The 22,414-nt window shown below is 36.7% G+C and overlaps 1 long non-coding RNA gene across 1 annotated transcript in view; it reads right to left on the bottom strand.

The window, feature by feature from the left end:
• Nucleotides 1–1,265: 1,265 nt before the first annotated feature.
• Nucleotides 1,266–22,414, bottom strand: part of LOC135580121 (uncharacterized) — a 127,505-nt gene continuing 106,356 nt past the window's right edge. The window contains exons 9-13 of the long non-coding RNA XR_010474342.1: nucleotides 18,045–18,160; nucleotides 14,685–14,751; nucleotides 13,189–13,329; nucleotides 5,487–5,574; nucleotides 1,266–5,258 (exon numbers count right to left, since the gene is read on the bottom strand). This is a non-coding gene — a long non-coding RNA (uncharacterized LOC135580121). The remainder of the gene's footprint in view (nucleotides 5,259–5,486; nucleotides 5,575–13,188; nucleotides 13,330–14,684; nucleotides 14,752–18,044; nucleotides 18,161–22,414) is intronic.

Below are 22,414 nucleotides of genomic sequence, written 5' to 3'. Positions count from 1 at the left end.
AAGCCAACACCTGCACAAGCAGCTCAGCTGCTTTCTTTTTAATCCAGTCTTCTGATGAAAATAGAATATTTTTTCTATCTCCTTCTTCCTCCATACCAAATGTTTAACAATGTAAAGCTAGGAGAAGGAGAATGGGTTAAAACTACATGGAACTGCTCTTTTAGAGGTCCTGGGCAACAAGAAGGTCTGCAGCAAGTGGTGGCAACCCCCAAGGCAGGACTTGCTGCCTCCCTGCAGGGCAGACAACGTGCCTGAGGCAGCTGCGAGGGTCAGGACACATGACACTGATTAACCTGAGTCAAAGATAGTCTTGTAAGAGTAAAGGCAAATCAAACAATCAGCCAAATTTGTTTTTCTAACCGTGGTACAGCAGCAGCAACCAAAAGAAATGCCCTGCCTGCCCTGACTCCCTCTCTCCAACAGTAAAAAAGACAAAAAGAATTACAATTAGCTCAAACGCTGTAATACTTCTAACTCTTGTGGCTTCTGGTCCATTCTCACTCTTTTTTGCTCATCCAGCTGACAATTTTTTGCATGCTCTTAAACAGTTCCAACTCTGAATTTATGTCAGTTGGATCAATATATACAGGCATGAACAGGGCCTTGAAACTCTACAGCTTTTTATATTCATGTGAAGGGTTGAGAAAAACACCAGGGCAGGGTGAGAAGCTACAGGGCCACATCATGTCCTGCCCCCAGAGGCTCGAGCCCCATCCCCATGCTGCTCGGGCACGTTGCCACCCGCAAAGCAGAGCAAAAGGCATGTGCCCCGAGCCTCACTCCGCTGCTGCACCACTGCTGGATGGTGGCAAAAGGCTCCGATAGACAATAATTTTTCCTGGATTTGCCTCAGAAACTATTTCATACCAAAGAAACTACTGATGTGTGAATCTTTAAAGGTTCAGAAGTTGCTCATTTTGGATGAGCCCTGAACCATTCATGATTTTATTCAAATCAGCATGGCCAGCATCTCATGGCAAGGACAGACTTCCTTAGGAGATTTTTTGGAATTGCAACTTTCTCTTCTGTTTTGGAGTGTTATGATTGCTTCTAACCTTAAAATTGAAAAAATAATAAAGCAAAAAGAACATTTCAGAGCATTTATAAATATATAAATATTTTTAAAAGTCTGTGCTTTGTCAAAATTTGTGCTATGTAAGGGGCAGCCCTAGTTTCAAGTTTCTTCAATCACTTTTAGTTATCAAAGTTTCAAGGATATATTTTTTCTGTATTTTTTTAACAGCTGTTTTCCCTCCAGAATTAGAATTTCTGAAATTTATCTAGTTCCATCAGAAACAAGGCTTGTACTTTTTTATTTTCTTGCCTGAGTAACAAATAAAAGCCAAAAAGCTCACTGCTTCAAGAAAAACCTGATTAAAGTCAGTAAAATCTTAAGGCTTCACTTTATATTTCACTGTGAGGGGCCAAAACAGCTATCTTAAGAATTCTGAGTCTCCCTCTTCCATTCTCTCTACATTTGCAATCTTGTATTGCTTAAGAATGCCTTCCTTCCTTTAAAGACTACACTATTTTCATTTCCCTGAGAGATATAATACACAACACACAATCACAAAACATGCTTGGCATGAGCTCGGGCAGCAGCATCCTACCCAGGTCTCTCAAACTATACTTCATTTTCCTGGGTCTTCCAGGTTGCTTGTAAGTAACAAGAAGTAAATTCTGACATTTTGATTTTTACATGTGCGTAAATGCTTGCATTTCCCTAGGCACAGATTGTCTTTATTATTATTTGTGTGTTCTGCAAGTCTTTAAGTATGAACAGGAATAGTTATGTACTTACATCACATTGTCCATGCTTACTGTGTTAAACACAACAAACAGAACTTGCTAAAAAACCCTCCTAAACCAAAAAGAAACTCATGACTCAATGAATTATCCTTGAATTTTCTCTATCACCACTTGTTTAAATTCCACATATAAATTCAATAATTGGATTTTGCTGTTTCAGATATTATAAAGTTCCTGCAGATTTATTATAAACACAGCATATCAAAACATTTAAAGAGGCCAGGATTAGAAACATTTAATTCCTACTCAGAATACAATTGAGGTAAAGTCACCAGAACTGCTGTTCTTGCACTTAGAGCTCTTTATTCATCAGCTCCTGTGGGTTCCCAGTTTATATCACTCTCATGATAGACCACAACTCCAAAATACAGTGCAGCAATTTGTGCAGAAGAGGGAAATCACAGACCATTTCAGGAAACAGGGGCTGTGTTGTCTTGGTGGACTACAAGAAAACAAACAAACAAACAAACAAACCCCTAGAAGCATGGGAACTTTGTTTTCACATAAATGTGATTTTTTTAAAAAAGATATTTTGACAGATGATTCTCAAAAATATTTATGGCACAGCTTGAAGGAAACAATATAGATATCATCTTATTACACACACACTGTAAAAAGCAGTCTTTTACTAGTTAGAGTTCACAAACTGAAACAATGGGATGGATAAGAGGAGAAAAGAAGGGCCATTATCCCCACAGGTGCGAGTAGTTACAAGATCCCTACAGAGATTCACAGAGACCAAGTGACATGCTATAAGGCACAAAAAAATATTTGACCAAGTCTTTATTCCCTCCCTCTGCTCCCCGCCACCAGTCTTAGACACAAGAACATCCATCTTTTCAAAATAAGGCTGGGCATCATTTTATGATTTCCGAGTTCCAGATACATAGACAGACTTGGAGAAGTTGAAAAACTAATTTTGAATAGCCTTGTAATATCAGCAAGTGTTTGACAACCACAGCAAGATCTGAAAACACTCAGGTGTTTGCAAAATGAGACCCAGTTAGTATTATTAGACAGTTCTGTACAGTAGCATTATATTGCCCTAAGAAGCCTTGTGATAATTTGGATATGAAAGGAAACCCAAAATCTACAGACAGGTAATCTTGTTAGTAGTCAACCCCCAAGGAGAAAGATGGGAAAAATAAACTTCTTCAAGATCACATATACATCAATAACACTAGTGAATTAAGAAATCCCAGGCTGTTTGCCTGATGTTCCCAATGTCTCTGACCTGCTGTTTGCAGGTGCAGGTCTAACTTAAACCAGAGCCAATTTTAAGTTCCTTTGTAGTTTAATTCTAGCAGGCACCACAGCTGTAGCAATGGCCTCATTATGTATATTACCTACTGGTTTCACACTTGAATCCATTTTGAAGTCCTCCATGCACCTTCCTATTAGCTTAATAATGAAGAGTGTATCCATGAGTATGTTGCTAAGTTGACTGAAAAATTCAAAGCACTCCCAACGAGACAGTGCTGCTGAAAGCACGAAATAACAGAGGTCACTGGATTCTGTTCTCATTGTGATATTGCTAGTCATTATATTCATGACCAAAACCCAAACATATGAGACAGGCAGAAAAGGACAAGTTTTTGCATCTTTGGTGATGACAGACTTGCCATTGAATTCAAGAATCAAAATCTTAATCTAGGCAATTAGCTGGCCAAACACCATTAGTCTCAGTCGTTTTGTACTTGATCCGAAAATTTGAAAAGTGCTTATTGCACATTAATTTAAACAATTCACCTATGAATAAGGGAGAGGAGTATCTAGAGATTAGAGCATAGTCCCTGGACTGTTACTGTTGTAGCTACAAAGCAAAATTTCATTATTGCATGTGCTTGGCATGCAAAGAATCTCTGTTTCATTACCACCTGTAAAAATAGCTGTGTTTTTTTTTATTTAAATAAATAAATAAATAAAACAGTAGTCCAGACTTCCATCAAAATGAAAAAAAATTGTGGCTGAAGAAGAGTTAAAATTTCTATACCAAAGTGCAAGCATAGGTGGATAGAGTAGTTTCTGCCTAAAGTTCTGCCTGCTGTTCATCTTCAGTACTGCTCTTACCCCAATTAGCTAGATGACACTGGCAAAGCTTGATTTTCCACTGTTCATCTGCCCTCATTTTCTAGTTTCCTCTGTCTTTTAGTGATACTTGTTTTATAAGAAATAGAGCAAGTTAGAAATTAGAGAACATGTAAGAGCAATGAGAGAGCGCTGAGCAAAGGAGATCAGATAGTCTAAATCATTTCAACAAATATTTATCTAAATGGTCAAAGAATTGCACTCCAAGAGAAAACCACAGGCTGATTTTGCTTTAGAATTCACAGTTTCATCACTCATTGGTTCTGAAAAATCAGAGGCAGCACAAGTTCAGAGTAGATGCATAACCAGAATTGGAAGTATACAGTAGGAAACTGTTGTTTTGCAAAGGGCCTCAGATGCCAGGGTGAGCACACCAAGACTGAAAGAGGAACTGCTGAAAGATGACACTTCAGAGAAGCACGTGGTCCAAGAGATGAAATAAAGCTACAGGAGTTTGGATGAGTTGTACAGAAGCTGGTAGACCAGCAAGAAGTCTATTTCATTGTGGTGGTTCCTCTGAGCTACTCTCAATACAGATATGAGACTGACACTAAAATGGTCCAATTAAAGTCATGCAAAAATAAAATTAAAACCAAAACAAGATAAACAAAAAACAACAAAGATACCACACCAGAATTAGTTCACCTTTATAGCTGCCTCAAGTTTTGTCATCCTGGTGGGGCTTGTGGAACTCAGTGCTTAAGATTCAAAAGTATATGAATTTGCCAACAGATGAATATGCAATCAATTAGCCTCCCACCTTCCATTATCCCACTTGCTATCCTTGACTCAGCATTATGTCCCAGTCAAGGCTGTCCCTTGCACACAAAGAGAAATGTAAGTAAGAGTTCCTCACCACTGTTGTTGCTTTGAGAGAGGTGATGAGATGAATACTGATGTTATTTTTAAAGAACAACTGTGCATAGCTTAGAGTCAACACAATTGGGTATGGCTAAAGGGAAACATAATATAGCAAGAATGTACAGATAATACAGTATCTCATTTAAAAGAATTTATACAATCAGTTATACAAGATTTTTAGGCAAGAAAATGACATGTCCTACTGCCAGCATCCTAACAGTACAAACTGAAGTGTAATCATTGGGAACACACGTGTTACTTGTCATTCATAAACTTTGCACCAGAGAATTTGGTTGATATCTACATACCCTGTAAGTTCCCATATGATGTGTAGGCACAGAAAGAATTTTGTTTTAGTGTCTCATGACTTGGATTTTTATTAAAAACAAAGCACCACCACATGTGCAACAACTCACAAGAACCACTGGGCTGCATACAGATGAAACTGTTGTGTAGCATATGAAGACAGTTGGCATCCATTTGTCATGGGAACTCAGACTCTCCAGTTTTGGGAAGAGACAAACAGAAAGTAAATAGAAAAAAAAAAACAGTTTTAGCAGTAAGCAAGTCTCTGATGTGGAACATTAAAGAAAGCATAGATTAACACAGTTTTAGGGAATACATAATCTGCTGAGGGAATTATCACATCTCACAATTAGTCATGCAAGTAGCCAAGGTTGGCGAAAGTAACAAAATAAAAACACTGACAAATATACTTAATCTCTTACCATAACAAATGAGACATCTCCCAGCTGAAACAATATAATTCCACTCCCCTTACTGAGGCAGATATAAGGCAGGAATGTCTCAGAGTTTCTTTTAGGGGAAAAAAAAAAAAAAAAAAAATGAACCGAAAGATTTCAATGCATAATGTACATAGCAGGAAGAATTCTGAGACCAAAATAATACCTCTTTTATTACTACTGATGATGTCTCCCTGCCCAGTACTTGCTGCTTATAAAACTCTGTTTTCATCACCAGGTCTCCCTGCCTCCTTGGAATAGCAGATTCAAGAAGGAACTGGGGAGGTTACTGTGCAAACAGGAAGAAACTATTTCCAAAATACAATAGCTCAGAGAGAAATGACTGTCCTTGTACTGCCAATGACATATGCTTTTACTTTATTTATTATTTTTAAATACTTAAGTTATTATGTTCTATGGCTATGGGGAGAAGCTTTATTTCAATACATTCCAAAGATTCAAGACACAGGAGATGACAGAATAATCATAATTAAAAATATTTAAGACCTAATTTCCTCCACTTCGGATTTTAGTTGGTGATGTCGCCTGTTTCAGCTGCCCTGAAATAGTGAATCCCTCCAGAATCCACAAAAGAACCCAAACCATTGCAACAAGAAAGTGTGAACAGACATCTGATATTTGCCCATATAAAAAGGGAAAAATGTTAACATTGGCATAATTATTGTGCCAAAGACTGAATTTCAGTGACAGTCAATGTTTCCCAATTAGAGACAAAGGGGCAGGAGAAAAGAATTATTGGTTGGAGAAACACAAATGGGAAAGCTTTAGTGGATGAGACCAACACATATAACTTGAGATTCTAAAGGAGATGAAAATATTTTTAAGAACATGCACACACAAGTTCCTGATGATGTTTCCCAATAAGTGGTTAATAGATACATATTTTATTTTCTATTTTATAGAAACAGTAAAATATAAATTGCATCATCTTCTTAAGAAAGCAACATTTAATGTGCAACTTCTATAGTCATGAGGAAGCTTGTAAATATTTTTATATACTTTAGTTAGCATCCGATTATAATTTTGTACTAATTGCTTTAATCGGCCCAACATGAAGTCTTATAGTATTTTTCCATAATTAAGCAATACCACATGACAAGCAGTACTTTTCAGCATTATTATAGTACTTTCTAATGCTATAATAAACAAAGATCATGCATCTTAATTATAACCAATAAAAATTCCATATACATTTAATTATATGCTACAGTGAAATTCCCATAACTTTTAAAAAAGCTCTGTCATGATTATTAAGATGTTGCTAATATGAGCGCACACTAATGGGTTGTGCCCACTATTAATGTCATTGCAAATAGTTTACATCAGGAATCTGTATCTCCAATTTAAATGTTAATGGACTGAGTCTTTTTCATTTATTGTGCAAGAAAAATAAGTCATTGAAGTCAATGAGATTATGTAAAACTGCTAACTAGAATGTTACTAGCTCAATCTCCAAATGCATAGTATGGAGCAAAACAAATTCTCTCAGACTTTTACCCCTAGGTCCTTGTCAATACAAAGAAAAAAAGACTAACAAACAAACAAAAAAAATCAAAACCAAACAACAACAAAAAACACACACACAAAAAATACCAAAAAACACCACCACCCTAATACCACCAGTGCATATTGCATTTGAATCAGACAGAGTAAAATTATAGGCCTTCTGTGTAAATGAGGCTGATGAAAGATCATAGGTATTTTAACTTCATTACCTGTAGGCAAAAAGTTAGCAAGGCATGTTCCAGTTTAGCATGTGAAATGTGACCAGACCCCAAGGTGGTAGTGCCATCCCACTCATCCTACTCATCCTACTCCCAAAGCAGTAGCTCTCTCTTCAAGGTGTCTATATGGAAGCAGTGATGTACAAGCATTGAGCCATCAGGGTTCAGTCTGGAGGTCACTAGCAAATACCTCCACAATAACAAAGCTAAAAGTTTGAAGAGTTATCATTCTTGCTTTTAAAAGATGACTTTGAATGTTATTGCATGAACAACCTCCATTTCTAAAGTTTATTGTCCCCTCCCAATGTGCATACAACACAACACCTACTGAATAAATGCCTTGAAGTCCTTGGTTTACAAGGGTTACACATCAGTTCTACCATTATTCAAACAGATCAGAGACTATTCTCTTACACTTGTTAATATACCTAGATAAGCTCACGCCAATGAATTAGATGACATAAAAACAAACCATGGAAAAATAAATCTATCTGTACAACCATGCCTAGAAAAATAATCTATAATATTATCAATTCTAACTAAAATTTGAATAATCCTCTAGTGCACAAATCCTGAAATAGTACTAAAATAATGTCTCCCTGAAATTGGATAGTTTTGCATAAAAACAATGGCTAGCTGAACAGTGAACAGTTGCTCCATTTCAGGTATTCCCTATTCCATTTCAGTCCTGAATCTCCACATAGCCAGAGAAACCCAGCTCCACACTCCTTTCTCCTCAGCGAAACCCAGACATTGGCATGTTCTCTTGAAGCCTATTACCAGCTCCTACAACTTAGATCAGCTTCTAATAAATCCAAAACAAGACCACCATGGGACAAATCTCAAGAAAATGCAAAGATATTCTGTCTTACCCCACCCCAGCACTGTTGGACCCCAATTTACGACCACTGTTGTCATGCAGCTGTAGTTTGCATTTGCAGTCTCTGCTTCCAAGAAGTTCCTACCATCTTAAGTGGGATTTAGGCCATCTCGAGGGACATTATTGTGTTGCATTTCCTGCACTTCCCTTCCATCAGCACATTCTTCCTCTCCTTGTCTCTTTGTTTCTTACTAACGGTTTTAATCCAAGTCGGTAGTATTAAGTGGCAAATAACAGTCATTAATTAGGCCCACTCCTTCCTTACTACTAAGAGTTTAAAGAATATTATCTCCTCTTTCTTTTTCCTCCATTGCCTTTTTTCCTCATTGCCTCCTGTCCCATTTTTCTTTCCTAGCATTTAAATTTTAACACAGATTTTTGCAATATCACTTCATTAGAACTGCAAGAACTTAGAAAAATATCTGTATGAAATTCTCTATTATTTTATTTAAGAGTCCTCAAGACTGAAGAAAGCATTATTAAAGTCATGGGAGAAATATCTGAGTCCCAACCAGCAAAGTTAAGAGCAAAGTTCTGGACTTGAATTTCCATGTTGAGTAAGGAGAAGCAGCCAACATCTCTCGTGTTTGGGTTACGCATTTAAACAACTCCACTGCAAACTGCAATACTTTAGTGATGACTTTACTAATCAGTGTTAATGCCCTAGGGAGATTACAGTATTTAAAATATCACCTTGGACTACTTCATATTCATGCCACTTATTAGAGCAGGCCTACTTTCCTGGCCAGCAGTGCTCTCAAACTCTCAGCCACAAGCCATTTTCCCTCGTGTGACCATCCTAATGTGTTATGCATCAAAGTAGGACAGTTCTGAAGAGAAAAGACATAATGAATTCTGCTATGCTTGGTTATGTCTATGAAATTGTAATATTTACTTCTTTCTGACTACAGAAGCTTATGAGTCCCATATCACCCTTTTTCTTAGAAGCTACTTCAAACTTTCCAGGTCCATTTTGAAATTCAACCTGTCCTTTGCAGTCTCATTTCCCCTCTTTCCATTTCAGAAAGGTAAAGGTCAAATTTCCTGCAAAAGTTATCAGAAAAGAAAGACATTACAGTGCAGGACAGACAAGTGCTTGATATCTTTATTTTAATCAGCAAGAAGAAAAAGATGAAAATAGTTTCTGAAGGTTCTGTAAGTCCCTAAAACAACTAGCAAGGCCTGATTTTCTGCAGATTATTGGATTCCTCCCTAATCCTCTTTATAACAGATGGACCACCATGGACTATCGGTGATCCATGAACCAGAGCTGGCCCGTCTCATTGTAGAAAATCAGGGATTAATACTGTCAAATTATCAGACTGCTAAAAGACTGCAATTTACTATGAAAGAATGAGATTTCACCATGGCATTAAGTGTTACTAACCTGATCTTAGGGTTTTCTGGGAAAAGAGCTTTTCCCACTTCATTACATTCAGCCACTGTTGTATCACCATTTCAACTGCAACTGCCTAATTTTGCCCCTACAAACTTACCTGTAGTTTTGATTGGCTTCAGTGAGAGTTGACTTCAAGTACACATGTAATGAAGTGGAGTTAGTGACAGTTTAACTACGCTGGGAGAATCAGATTAACAATAGGTGTTGAATGCATTCATTCAAACCTGCACTGGTCCAAACATCAAGCAATTAAGAATCCAAGGTGCTTTAACAGAGAGCAGAAAGCAGATAATTTTCTTCCTCATAAGCTAAATCACAAAGAGTGTTTCTGCTCCCCCTACAACAGCTGAACACATCACTCTTCATTAAAGGCTTTCAACTCAGAAATACTCCAAACTATAATGAGATCATATCAGATACCTTTATGTTGGTGAACAGAGTTTTTGGGGGGCCTCATAAGCAATTCAGCAGTACCTGCTCTCAGCAGGGATTTGTCAGAGAGCAAAACACAGGGTCTCATTTCTCACCGGCTCCTGAATACTGACATTGCCCCAATGTGGGAAATCATCCTAGTGCTCTTACTTCAATCTAATTTCTCTTTTTCGGTCCCAGTGCCCAGCCCCAGACACCAGAGGACAACCACAATCTACTTGCAATAAATCAAAATTTGAATAATAAATTGCAGGTGTAAGAGTAGTTAAAGACAAAAAAACAGGACTGAGTTATATCACTGAATATATGGCAGTCCTGAGATACATTATTGGCATAAGAACAGGTGAGGATTTTATAACAGGCAAAGAGAGGCCTCACTTTCCCTCCTTCTTATTTTAATATCTTACTCTGCGTTGCACTCAGACCGCTTGTTTATTTAAAGGACTTGCTAGCATCAGAGAGGAAGTGTGGTAGAACTTTTACCTGATCAAGAATTGTACCACAGGGGCAACAACCGATTTCCCTGTCCTTGTAAAAAATATTCTGTTGCTGGCCTCCACTACTTCTTATTTGAGTGTCTGTCAGCAGAGTTGTTATAAACTTTTTAGAGTTTGTAACTGTCATTTCAGTTGCTTTGGAATGAAACGTGACCCGTTTTTATCAGAGCAGAAGTCTTTCAGACTGTCTTTGGGAAACAAACCAGAAACACAAGTCTTCTTTATTGTAGATGCAGTTTCTCACACCAATCCTAATTTAAACAAGAAATATCACAAACAAATCTAAAAGATGCAGACTTCAAGTCCAGATTAGTAGTTTTACACTTGTCAATTAGATGCTGAGTTTATGTTCTCTATTACTTCCCAGCTGCATTTTAAAAGGAATGTTACATGACAATTTGCTGCAAGTTTTCGAATCTTTGTCAGCCTGTATGCAAGGCACAAATTCCAATTCTTTCTGAAAGCTGCAGTTTGGTTGTAAATATCTAGTTTGTAACTAACCAGAAACACATGAAAATAAGTAGAATTACTAAACAAAATCTGTTCAAATAACTTAACGCATTCCTACTTAGACCAAGAGTATTAATCATGCCTCCTGCTGACACAATGAACACCAAAATGTTGTAAATCAGTATCTTGAATTTTAGCGAGAAGTACACTGCTGGATCATTAGGCAGTCATCAAAGAAGACTTTTTTGCAACATTCCTCTTTTCTTGCTCTTAACACTTCAGCCTATGGTGACAAACAGAGCATACTGGAGCAACCTCACTCTATGTTCCCTTTCCATCACTCAGCAAATTATGGGTTACATGCTTCCAGGCTTCTGCAAAGTCTATATTTGTGCCACTTACTCATACAAGCAGCAACACTTTTCAGTGTGAATGCCAGTGCCAGGAACTCATAAGATGAGGCGGTTAAACAGGGAAAGATGAATAGAAACTACTATTATCGTATTTTAATGTGACCTAGAAACTGGGAATTGAAACAGTTGCCGACAGTGGGAACTCAGGATTTTGCAATCAAAGGTTTGTACCAGGCTCTGAATGTCAGGCAAATAGTGATTGGTTATTTTGTAGGATAGAAGCAGTTGCAATAATTTTTTTGTAGAGGAAAAAGATCTGGAAACATGATAGAAGAAACATTTTAGTAAGCTTTGGACCAAGCTTTCTTAGATAAATATAATAATCAGAAAATATTTAAATGAATTAATTAGAGTCTGGCAATTAGACATTATTCTGTGATAAGGAAGAAGTAGCATAGGTTATTTGAACGTACTTTAGCATTTTTAACATCGGTGTTTCTTCACTGTACATAAAATATAGCCAGGCTGGATCACTTAGTATACTGATACAAAAATAGGTACTCCTTGTGTTAGATTTTTAAAGAGACTTACCAGGGCAAGACTGGACTCTCAGTTTTAAACTGCTCCTCCCACCTCTTGTATGGAACACATAAAGGTTTAAAAGTATTTTAAAAATTGTGGGGCTTTTGGGGTGCTTTTTTTTGTGGGTTTTTGTTTGTTTGTTTGTTTGTTGTAATTTGGTAGGACTGAAATATTATTTTCAGGTCATTAGAAAATAATTTAGAACATGGACCTCAGAAATGTTCAAAGCTTGATAAATTTAATTAATTAAAATTTAATTAATTAAAATGAAGCTATTTATTTATTTTTCCATGCCTGAAAACACTGACATCCCAAATTCTGTCAGAGGAACAAAACAAACAAAAACCTAAACAAACACCACCCTCCCTCCTCCCCTCCCCCAAAAAAAAAAATTCCACAAGCTTCACTATCCCACTAATTCACCTTAAACAGCTCTCACAACATCATGGTGAGGTGAGCCATGGACAGTCACCTTTTATTGCCTCTTCTCTGCCCAACCCATATCAGCTAAAGGGACTTCAGCAGCAGCCAGTCCGGAAGTGCAGCATGTGAAAGAGTTTCAGAATAAAACCACAAAAAGCTTTGCCATATTCTGACCTTAATTTCAAAGATTAGTTCTACTTTGCCTGTAATTTAAGACGACTGGGGGGAAAAAAAATGGTTTAGGGAAACATCAGTACTTAAACTTACTGTTGACAGCTTGGTCAATAGCCAATAGACTGGTCTGTTTGATTAGGCACTGATTTTATAACACAGAAGTAATCCAGAGTTTGGGTTGGATATATCCTTAGTCAAAAATGAATTCTAACAAATGCAGTTTCAACACCCTCCATGGATAGTTAATACAAGCAATGTTTAGCTATCAGCACTAAATTCTTGATCAATCCATACTGACGCGATCTTTTAGTAAAACTGAATAACGAGTACATTGAATGAGTTTGAGTCAGCTCTTGGACAATGCAAAAATATGCTAAGAAGAAGAAATTTTGATCTGAAGAGTTCAGAAAGTTATTAACCACTTAATCAGAAACCACAGTCATTTATAATTGGCCTTCAAAACCACTTAATAATAGCAATGAACAGATTTACAGTCCACCCTTGTTTTAGGTAGAAATTTCGCTGCACGCATCTGAGACAGTCTCTTATATGATGTATATTTTGTGTCTGTCATGTGTTTCACATGTGGTAACTTCTGCTAAGAGAATCTACACAATTTTGGTTACAGCTGAAGAGAAAGAGTTCTCATTTCAGAAACTCCTAAGTTGGACATTTTCTGGACAAGTCATCTCTTGTGTTAGAGATACTATTTTCTTTTCAGAAACCAGCACCCCAAAAAGTTTACTTCTCACCTTGTTTTGTCTCCAAATCAGACACCCACTAGTTGAAGAGCTAGGGTCAGTCACTTTCTATCACTGCAGAAGAGTTCTATTTCATAGTATTAAAGCTCACCACTTCACAGCAACAGTTTTGATGACACACACGGGTAAAGCCTGTATAATATACAACAGAGGATACCAGGAATGAATACTCTTCTGAGGTCAAGGGAATTGAATTGCATAGAAAAATAAGATCTCAAAAAGAGTATAATAAAGGTATTTGAGATGATAGAAGTGCTCAATAAAATAGAGCTTTAGATATTTTTATAGTGATGAAATAAAAAATTTAAAGAATTACTCACAACTTGATAAAGGAGGAATAGCAAAACACACGCAGAACTACTAAGCTAGGCAGTTAAAATGTAATAAGGTGCTTGTTTCATTTATTTTCACAAGAAATGTAAGCATATACACTACAACTATCTAAGTAGAGACTCCAGAAGATGACTCCCTGAATGGCTCAGCTAGCCAATATTACATTTCCTCAAGGTAGAATTTTGTGTGTTTAAAAATAGGTAGTAAAGCTTCACTGAACTTACTGCAGCTACAGAGATAATCAGGGAGGATGTGACCCTCCTATAGCAACAGTTACCCCACCTCCATCAGGCAGTGCACTGCTTTAGCATGCTTAAATCTGTCATTATCTTTGCTGATTAATATCAAAATAGCTGCTTGCTTACTACTTCAGCAAAGGGGCTTTGTGGTTGTGGAAAGGACTGAGAAAGATCTGACACTAAGGTACAGTGAAATAAAAAGACAAACCAGAAAGTTCCATTTTCAAGAGAACACCCTTTCAAGACATTTTCCCCCAGGGCCACTGCAACAGAATGCTGTATTTGGATCAGCAGGTCATGCACCAGAAGATGGTTTAACTGCTAATTAACACTAGATGATATACTGAAAATTACATGCTAATTAATTCTCTGCAGATCTAAGTGCCCTTCCTTCTATGTCATTTTCAATGAACATATTAACATGAGGAATAGAACAGCATTAATTACTAATTCATATGACAAACATGCAAAGCTGTATTAAATAGTTGATGGAGGTTAACTAAAAAGGAAGATGTGAGTCAATGTTGTCAACCACAGGCCATAGTATCATAAAGATACCACACATAAAAAGAATTCAATCTTCCTGTCAGTTTGATGTTGTTCTCTTACATTAAATTTTCTTGCAAGATGATTATTATTCAGAACATAGGATTCAGCTGTTCAGAATACAATAGTGAAAATCCCACAAAACGAGAGCAAGTGAATTGAAAGGCAATAATCTTATTATTTTAGAAAGTCACAGTGATTACAGTTTTTTATAAATTAACGATTAATTATCCACTCATCAAAACAGTTTGGAAATGGCAAAAAAAAAAATGGGCAGTCTTAAGCTACAGAGGTAGCTAAAGAATCAATATTCCAAATATTGGTTCTGCATCATTCCCGCTCTAGAATAAGAGAAGCCTTTTAACTTACATATGTGCAACATCCGTACTCAGATCTGCTGGTTGAACGTCTCTTAATTTTGAGGTCTGGAACTACTCTGAGTAAAGAAAAATCCAGTCACTAAAAACAAATATCAAGCTATTAAACTCCAGACATTGCCCACGCTTCTAAAGGATCTCAGATTCCATGTGGTGACTATATGTCAGCCCAACTGGGGCTTTCGAAAAGTGTACAGAAGTGGGTATTATGTTAAAACTACATTTTGTGTTTGTAATATACATATACACCTACATATATGGCTATGTCTGTAGTTTAAAGAGCTGAGTTTCTTTCTTCTGGTACTTTCCAGCAGAAGTACTGGTAAATTGTCATTAGAGAAACATTAGCTGCCAAGGTCTATCCAGTAATATTTTATTTTTTTTTTACACAGACTTCATGTGTGCTTATGGTCTATATAATCTTATGTACACACAGAGAGACATACTTAAATGCTTTTATACAAGGGATCACGGAAGCATATTGAAAAGCTACATTCCAACTTCCTTTTTGATTCCAGAACCACTATAGTCTTCTAACATGAGGGAAGAAGCTGACTGTACTAGATTGCAGGGGCAGAAGGGACAAGGAGCTTCACTGAAAAAGGTGAACATAGCTTTCGTAAAGGACACATGAAACGGAATGTGAGACAGTTCACAGATTATGGTGCTAGAGCAACAGGAAGGTCATCCTGGCTGTCTCTAATGCCTTCCCCATTTAGCAAGGAAACAGTTTAGTTTTTCTGTGCCTCCAGTTAACTTTACCTCCCCCACAACAGTAAGATGTAGTTAGACTTTGCTCCTGTATTTTGCTCAGTATTTGCAACACCACTGACAGTTTCCTACTTCAAGCCAAGTAGCCAGTTCCCCAACTTAACTTCAGAAAATATATTTTGTTTTTTAAATAAGCTAATCTTTATTTTTAAATTTCTACTTCAGATCTATTTACTATTTCCATGCATTATTCATTTGGTGACCAACACCTAAATTTTAAATATTTGAGTCAGCAGAATATATTTGAAAGCATTTATGGAAAGGACCTTCTAGAAGAATGTCCTTTATTTGATTCAGCACTGTTAGAAATGTATATAAATAGTATCTTTTTCAATAAGGAGTCATCTCTTCAGTAAACATCATGCCTTTGAACTAAAAGAGACCGGTGTGCAAATCACCCTAAAAATGAAAATAATTCCTTCATAATACATATTTTTCTATTGAATTGAGAATTCCTGCTTTATACATACATAGTAATAAAGTCTTTTGAGGCACCTGCATTAGAAATAATGCTCATTTGTAGGCAAGAGATACAGGGAAGAGGAACAGTAAAGTAATTTTGTTTTATTTTAATAGCTGGATAAATAGCAGAGCATCAGGGAATTTGGTATAAGAAGGCCAGTGACCAAGCCTTGTGTCTTGGGGAACTGGAGTTAAACTTTTATTTGCTGATGGTCTCCAGTGAAAATAGTGGACTTTCAGTCATCTTATAGAACTCACACTGAGCAACAGAACTTGCCCACATGTGTAGGCAGTTCACTATCCAAAATGTCCAGGACAATCTTTCATGAGAGATACATGGAATATACCTGTTCTGCCTAGCATAGAAAGGTACCAAAACTTTAGAAAATATTCAAAATCACACTTTAGCACTGCAATATGACATAGGATACAAAACTGGAAAAACAATACAGCCAGAGTTTTTCACCTTGCTAGAGATGACTGTAGAACACATGCTAAGCAGTTTCAGGCAGATACAGAGAAAGCAGAAATGAGATGACTTTTCACATCTTCTCAAAGCTTTACAGTTCTATGACCAAAGTAAGTGTCCAGTGTTGAAAAACTTTTCCCAAAGACATTAGCATGTGCCTGCAACTTTCAGGACTGAATAATCCTTATAGCTGGAAGGAAAACACCAGACAGTGTAGTAAGATACTGAATGAACGGAGCAAAAGAGAGGAAAGGGTTGGTAGGGTGGGATTCACCTGAATCCAATTTAGGCTGACCATCCACCTCTGATTCAGCTCTAGCCGCTGCACCTGATCTCACTTGAGAAGTACCTGCTACATTAACTTCATTTTACTTTTCCTGTCCAAGAAATTCTGAGCAAAAGGGAAAAATATATTGTAAGTAGTATCTCACTGGCCATAAGTCTGTGTGGTCAGAAAAAGTTTTGTAGATTGCTTATCTTGGCAGGGTAGTCCTCTAAAGCACAGATGCACTTTGAATGAAGCCTTTCAACATTCAGGCTGCACTAGTTTTCAGGCATGAGTAGCTCTAGCAAGGATCTACTGTTTCTTGAACAGACTTTATTATCGAAGAAGGACCTACTGAGATACTTAAGTGGGATTTCTCTAGCTTTTTTAGCAATTAAAATAAATCCTAACGTCAGTGAAGTCCTTTTAACCATGAGTGAGCCAGTTTATAATTCAGAACTCAATCAAGTCAGGAAGGTTTAATTCTGCTACAGATTTTTAAGAGATTTTGTGTGAATGTCCGTTTACCGTTTCAAAAGAGATGTGGCTTAAGTTCTGTTAAGAAATATTTCATTAGGGAATGGAGGGAGAAGTCCAGCACCCATACTGCAAACAGCGATTTAAGTTAGGAATCATTAATACAAACATAATATATCATAACTGATTACACAGGGGAACCATCTGAGACCCCAACTCCTCTACCTGAGAGGATGGCTACAGATCATCATACATGATTTTTCTTAAATACACATTTTCTGAACTAAAACGTGCAAGATTCTTCAGTATCTTACCACACTTTTTAAGCTTAAACTCTTCACAGAAACAGAGGTCACAAAAATCAGCATCTACAAACATGTTTTGTATCAGTTAAGGAGTGGAGAGTTAGCCTTGAATAGGTAACTCTGTTAGGGGTTTTTTAATGCAGTTTCACCTGTATAAGATTTAATCTTCTTTTCACCCTAACCTTTTTTTTTTTTTCTTAAAGTAATGCAGTCTCTGAGAACACATCTATATGGAAATTAGTTCTAAAGACTGTTCCAATAAATACCTGCCAAGTATATAGTACTAGTAGACTTTCTATTTCTTAAATATGAAGAATAGGATTAAGACATGGAAAATTAAAAACTGTTTCACATTTTGCACTTTTATACTGTGAAGCAGAGTACCAACATGCTTTCTTAATCAAAATTACTATTGAAACATCAAATAAGCAAGATGGTTCACCCACAGTACACAAAGTGATTAATTTATCCAGTACCTTTCAACAGTAAGTAATTACTGTTCACCACGAAACAAGTACTCTATGAAGCTAGGGCTCCCATGAGATGCTTATGTACATATTATTTAAACATGCATTTTACACTGATTGTTTCTCAAATACTTACAGTTATCTTCTCAGATCAAATTAGAGAAGCTCTCAAGTTTCTGTTAGTGCCTTAGCCCATCAACACTGCAACAGGCTGTAGTGTTTTTTCAGATGATGGGGTTTTCTTGAGAAGTTCTGTAAATGAGACAGTTAAAAGCAGGGATTAGTTTCTGGACTTGAAAACTAACAAAAAGATATTCAGATATATATGAATATTATCTAAAACATGTAAACGTATAGACTGCTGAACTAAATATTAAAAATTGAAGTTACTGAGTCTACTCTAAGATAATGTTAGTACATAAAATGAAATTGAACCAGCACAGCTACAGTCATATCCCATAGTTTTGTTTTGCCAGATTAAAAGCCAACAGCTAAGAAACACAGTGTTTATTCTAATCAAGAAAAACAGATTTCCTAACAAAATCAGTTCAGTTCACATTTCTTTCTGAATTTTAAGATATAAGGAAAACTTTTAAGCACTCACAGAAGCAGCACCACAGGATACACTTAGCAGTAAGGGCAGGTAGCAGTTCTCCAAGTAGAACCTATGTGGCTAGGGCTTATGCATCCATCCTTCTACCACCAGTCACTGTGCAACACACAGGCTGGCTCTCCTTCCCACAGGTCCAGGGATGCGCAGAGCCCTTTGTAGCCCTGCTGCTTTTCAGGCCTGACCAGGGCAGGGGAGGCACTAAACACTCCAGTGTTCCTTCCTGGCAAGGAAAGGCTTTTACAAAACCCACTGCTCCTCTGAATCACCTCCTGCAATTACTAATACCAACACGATGGTTTTCTCTCTCCCATCACCTCCCTGCTCTTGCTCCAGCCCTTGCCAGGCCATAGTGAGTGGCTGATCTCCAGCCCATAGGTGGGTGCAGTGGGGGCTCCTGCCCCTCGCAGGGTTCTGCTGCCTTTCCAGGGCCAGCCCTGGAGCTTGGTGAGGCAGACAGGGGCTTGTGACTCCTCAACTTGCAGAAAATCTGAAAAACTGCAGAAATATCAAAGCTATCAGTGTAACACAGGATGAAGCTTTTGTGCTCTTTAACTGAGCAGACCTCTCAGCGTGAGCAGCAAGAGTTTTGCTAACCTAAGGGCTAAAGAACTTGGCTTGGAATATATAAAACTTAAAGTGCCTTATGAAAAAAATACATTTATGAATTTATGCTATAGTGCCAAATTAGAGGGTTCTTATATACCAGCAACTATTTCAGGGTATTTGGCTGTTTCTTCTCCTTTAATTTTTGCCCTGGAGCATGGAGACACACTTTGCATTGCAGGATAACATAGAAATAAGCACCATAATCTCACCAGCCTCTATTTTTTTTGCATGAAAACCAGAGCCATAGCTGTCACTAAGCTGTTTATTCAGGCCAAATCCCCAGGGGGCTGCAGCAGCCTCCCCCAGGTGGTTTCTCTGGGCATGGTCGCAACCCAGCAGAGACTGTCTCCCCTGTGCAGCGTTTGATCTCCTCTGCTGAGTTTCTTTCCATCTCTACTATAACTTCTTAAACTTTGATTCCTGCAGGAATCAAATTTAATCTGTTTCAGTATATTTTATGCTCCACTGATTTTTTCCAAAGCTGAATAAAAGCATTGCAGTACTTACATTTCCTATTTTATTTTGGGAACTGTATTATTAGTAGCCCCATTCAGGAACTAGAATAACTTGAGTCAAGCAGATTAAAAACTCAAGCTACACCTGTGGTATTCAGCTTGCACTTTAATCTTATCCACTAAATTAAAAAAGGTCTGGATAAAAATGAGACAGATTAACCTATCACTTGTCTCATAGAAGGGTCTTTATGGTAAAAGAAGATTCAGTTCTCATGCAAGTCTGGTAAATTTTCCCCTTCTTTGCTGGAAAATACCACCTCTGTATGAAACTATTCCATTTCACTGAACAACAAAAAAAATATAGCCCTTTGGAGCTGTACATGCAAAAAACCCCGGTTTAAATTTATATCTAAATGAAAGGAAAAACACTGTATTTCTTATGTTTGATTGATAGTACAAGAAACATTAGAATGCTTTCTCTTTTAGCTTAATATTGATTATATAACCAGTAGGTTATTATTTGATACTCATTTTTTTAATGAGATCCCTCTCTTTCTTTTCCTAGTCACACCCTGGTGTTATGTGAGAGCTTTCTGTTTTTCATACAAACTAAAACTGAGTAAAGGATGAAAAAAGTATATATAAGAAATATTTTAATATAACATGTGTATTTGTATATATACATATATGAGATGATCAGCTAGTAAATATTTTATTTTGCTCTGTACAGTGTAGAATGTATCTAGATGAGCTCAGACAGATTGAACAATAAAATGAACATGACAAAATGGGTTTTAAGCCAGGAAACAGAACAGTAAAGCAATTTCCTGAGTTATTTAAATGCTTTCATTGGAGAAATGTCATTACATACTTGAATTACACTGGAATATAATTATATAAACACCACAAATAACAATGTTTTACCAAGAAAAACAGAAGTTGAGAGGGGAATTATTTCCTGCCATATTTCTTCGTTTTAAAATCAGGTTCTGGTAGCTATAAGAAATAAATCAAAAGAAGCGTTCTAAATTTATTTCAGGAGCCCATGTCCTTTACACTTATGCACATACTTAAAGAATCCGATATGTGAGTAGCTCTGTATATGTAGTCCCCTGCATTTTTAAGATGCATCCCTTACTCAAAAGTCTTCCCTTTGAACTAATTTGGTGACCTTAATCAGAATTTTATAATAGCTTCAAAATTTAGCATCACTGAGCATGCTTGTGAAAAGACTGCTTATAAGCAATTGATTCTAATCTTTTCTTTCCACAGGCAAAGTCAGAGGAGGCTTTTTTTCTCTCATGGGGTGTTCTTAGTTTTGGTACTATATGTACAAATTCATTGCAAATATCTGCCTGGTGTGTCTAGCTGAAAGACTGCAGAACAGTACTATCCAAAAATGGAGACTAAATAAACAATCTGAAAAGTTGTGTTTACTTAAAAATTTGAAAGTTAAGCAAATTTTAATAGCCTGCAAGTGGTCAGATGAGAAAAGAATTGTAAAATGTGTATTGTGGAATGTTTGTTATCACTTAGAAATTTTAATGTTGAAGTTGTTGTAGTTGAGCACAAACGTACACATAATACTGTTCATCTAACCTCACTGATTTTATGAATTCTCACAAAAATATCTATTATTAGAATCTGAGCCTTATCCAGCCCCAAAATTTCCATTAAAATTTGAAAGCCAGTTATAGCTCTCTACTTGCTTTCTCATCAACTCAAACAACCCTGATTGAAACCAGCTATACACATTACAGGTAAAAGTCACTTTTCTACTCCTAGTGAAGGTATTTTTCTAGAAGGACTATAAGCTACTGTCTATCACATTGTGAATTAAAAAGGAGGCTTGTATGGAGATAGTTCCAGTTTAAATACATGTACTTCTTCAATAATTGTTCCATAAAACAATATGGTAAAAGCAAGCAGCTCACCTCTTCAAAACAATATTTGTCTTAAAATTACCTTTTGTAAAGATTAGGTAATTGATAAAGAACCATCCCCATATGAATATGGCACCAAACCAAAACAGATGCACTTCTCCTCTCCCTCCCTCCTCAGTCCTTACTGAATCCAGGGAATCTCCAGGGAATGAGTTGGAGACAAGAAAGACTAAATCACAGCAGATTCCTTTTTCACTACAGCTCATTACAAATTCCCACATAAATTAGTCACTTACACTTTTTTCCAAAGGCAGCAAACATTGTTTGCCACAGTGTTCAACTGAACCCACAACTTGTCAGCAGCTTTACAAAGGCAAATTCTTGCCTTTGTCTGTGCCTCAGTTTCCCCATTTGCAAAAAGAAGTAATGATATAACACACATCTGTTTTAAATATTATTTTTTGAACAATGTTTGAATGATACTTCTAACTGTTCTACAAAAGAATGACTATTCTAAATGGACAACTCCTTAAAGCTAATGCAACAGAATAATGTGGGCAAATGCAATGGGTAAGTTATTCGTATCATTGTAACACAGGCAGTAAGGGAATTAACTCTTACCTGTAATATTTAGACTGAGAACAGACAACAGCTGTTAAGAGTTAAAATATTTAAAGTATTTATGGGGTTTTTTAATCTAAATTTAACAGTATAATCTTTTAAAACAATCAACAATTGTTTAGAGAAGTGGTCTTGTTTTATTCATTAGCAGAAAGTTGCTGGTCAGCAAAACCCAATGCTTTTCCAAGCAATACATAAGTAAGCTGAAATTTCTACTTTTTAGGAATTATTTATTGTTTATTAGATATGTTGTTCTTACATTTAGGAGGTCTTCCAGCACCACAGGACCATGCCCAATAGCTTTGTTCTTATATTCTGACATCTGTCT

This window comes from Columba livia, chromosome 8, assembly GCF_036013475.1.
Source record: "Columba livia isolate bColLiv1 breed racing homer chromosome 8, bColLiv1.pat.W.v2, whole genome shotgun sequence".
Lineage (NCBI taxonomy): Eukaryota > Metazoa > Chordata > Aves > Columbiformes > Columbidae > Columba > Columba livia.
The sequence above is the reverse complement of the archived record's forward strand: the minus strand, read 5'-3'. Positions and strand labels throughout refer to the sequence as shown.